Source organism: Geospiza fortis, unplaced genomic scaffold (assembly GCF_000277835.1).
Source record: "Geospiza fortis unplaced genomic scaffold, GeoFor_1.0 scaffold23, whole genome shotgun sequence".
Taxonomy (NCBI): Eukaryota; Metazoa; Chordata; class Aves; order Passeriformes; family Thraupidae; genus Geospiza; species Geospiza fortis.
The window spans coordinates 1,218,032-1,220,978 of NW_005054303.1; positions in this window are offsets into that span (position 1 = coordinate 1,218,032).

Here is a 2,947-nt window from a genome sequence, read left to right on the forward strand (position 1 = left end):
GAGCCCCAGGTTAGCCAAGCCCTGTGCTTTCATGCCTGACCTGTATCAGTATGCATCCACAGCTCAGCCATGGCTGAGCCAAGCCATGTTTATCTGGATCTGGAGTCACAGACTGACTTCTTAGCTTGACCTCAGTCTTTTCTTATCAGTGTGGACCTTCATGGCAATTGCTAGGTGATGTCTGACCCTAGTTCTCACTGGATCTGACCCTAGTCTGTGGGCTGCCTTCACAGCTTGGGCCTGCCTTGTTACTTGCCTGATGCTCTGTACTCCTGTCTGAATCCAGTGCTCCCTGCTTGCCTTGCTCGGGCTCTGTGGGACTGGGCTTGGGCATTCATGCACTCACTGATAAAAATTCACATGAGTTTTTTCCCTTGGAATCCAAACATATATGCAGTCTGTAAGGATCCTAGTTCTCTAGCCAAAAGTGTGGTTTAGAGTTAGGATTAAGAAGGAAAAGATCCAGGAATGTGATGTTCTAGATGAATCACAAATCAGTGTCCTACAAGGCTCTGGCCCATCACCTGTGTTATTCTACTTGGCTCCTGCCCTCTATGGAGCAGCCAGCTTTTGCTGCTCCATTGCTTCTCTGGTTTACCTTCAAAATAAACCAAATATTTCTATAAAAATACATTGTATGTCAAAACTAGGTCAAACACTTATTTTTTAGCACTACAAAATCCCATTATTTAATTATTTGATTCTGTTCATTAAATATTATTTCCTTTGGATTCAGCAGACCTCTATCTTCTCTGGTTTCCCAAGGTGAATATTACTCTTTTGAGTCTCACCAGGTGTATGTTCTCATTTCAATATGCAGAGTTATGAGATCTTTCCCTTTATTATTACCAGCACTTGTGACTGGAATTTGTCTAAAGCTGAGAACAGTTGCTTCTTGTTCTACTAATTTTGGTATTATTCCCTCCCCTCAGAGGCCTGCTGCTAAAACTAACCAGCCAACAAACCCTCAGTTATTTCCTCTGTCCCTTCTTTACTATGGCAGAGATTAAGCATAACATTGAATTTATACAGATCGAGATCTAGCCTAAAAATACTACAAATCACTCTGTCTGGTGTTATGCCTTAGCTTTCAAAGGCAGTTTGTGACTGTTATAACTCTTCAAATTTTTTAGATCCTTCTCTTTATAGCCACAATCTCAGGCTCTATGTTTATCACAGAAGACCCTTGGCTGAGTCTTTTAACCTACTTGGCTTACAAGCAGGTTAAATCCTAAACCATCCTCTCTTTCCAACTCCAACCATTCAGTGAAAAGACAGGCTTCTCAAGTAGGAATAAGGTCCACATTTCACTGATTTTTCTTAGGAATCTGAATTGCAAATGCAGGCTTTACACTTAGCACATGTATCCACTGCCAAGCCACACATTCACACAGTCACATACTAACTTGTACTGGAAGCCTTCTCTTTGACATCTAGGTGATTTTTTTTAAATAAACTGGTTCATCATTACCTCTATCCTCAATATAAGTAAATGCAATATAGCCATGCTTGAGGGGAAGGTCTGTCAGCCACACAGGAGCTTTATTCACTTTTAGATCAACTGGGACCTCACCACCTGTAAGAATGGAAAGAATGGGATTTAGCTGAGAGAAGTGTTCCAGGAGTAATTACCTGTATGTAGCTATTCATATCCACATCTGTCATCAGAACTACACAAATGGTTTATTTAAACTTCAGGAAAGATAATGAAATCTTCATTCAACTGAACTAAAGTGTAAAATCTCTGACCTGGGAGTCAGGGTGTTGCTCAGGTTGGCTCTGCCTGTGGTTCTGGGCGCCATCTTGTGTCACTTTTGGGCCTTCAAGGAGCATTAAAGCAAAAAAAACCCCAACAACAAAATCCCCCCAAACAAACAAACAAAACCAAAAACCCCCAACAAAACAACAACACTAAAACAAAAAAAAAACCAAAACAACAACAACAAAACAATCAAACAAACAAACAAACAAAACCCCCAAAGCCCGAAACAGTAGGACTTGAAGTTGCTCTAGGCACGGGATTTGTATTTTTGACTCTTGTGGGCTCTCAAGTGTCCCTTTTCTCTACTGATATCTGCAGCTCCGTCCATTTCTTCATCAGCTGTCCTGACTATAATCCAAAACACCAGCTTCTAATGCTTTTTATTGAAACACCAAACATAGCAGGATAATCCATCATAGATTGGATTTAGCAGCAGCTCTTATATACTGTGTTACATGCACCTGCTACCTCCCCAAGAAAACTGGCAGAAGATCCTATGTATTTAGACATAAACAAAAAAGTCTTTGCTTTAGCAATTTTTGTTTCTTATTGGGCATTCATTTTAAAATCCTTTTTTAGCCTCCGTCAACTTAATGAGAGCTGATGAGAGTGGATTGTGGTCATTGCTGCTTTCACAATAAGAAAGGGTAGTTTCCTCATGACTTTAGGATACAATTTACTAACAGGTTTCACTTCTATGTAAGGCAATGCAGTTTCAGCGTTAACTGGCACGGAGCTCACGTCCCAGTTCCTGAATTCAGGCAAATACATTCTCACAAACTCTCCCAAAATCACCGCCGTCATTCCATAACACACACCTGACCGTGTCATTCTGCTCTCAATTTAAACGATCTTTTAGCATAATTAAAAGCTTTTCTCCACTAGATCATAGAGACATATGGACCTTAAAGATCACCTGTTCCCAACACCCGTTGCTATGGGATAATAAGCATATAATATCTCCTGATAATTTAATTTGATAGAAATAACCTACTACGTCATGTTTATGTATAAGCACATACTGGGGTTTGACTACACGTTTGCCATTTGCTGGACTGTTTCAGTATCTGTTGTAACTTCCTTAGTAATCGTTGTTGTTACTTCCCTCGGCGGGCTCACGAAGGAAACACACTTTGACTTTGCTCCCCGCGCAGAGCCGAGCGCCGCCTCAGGGCCACGCCGCCA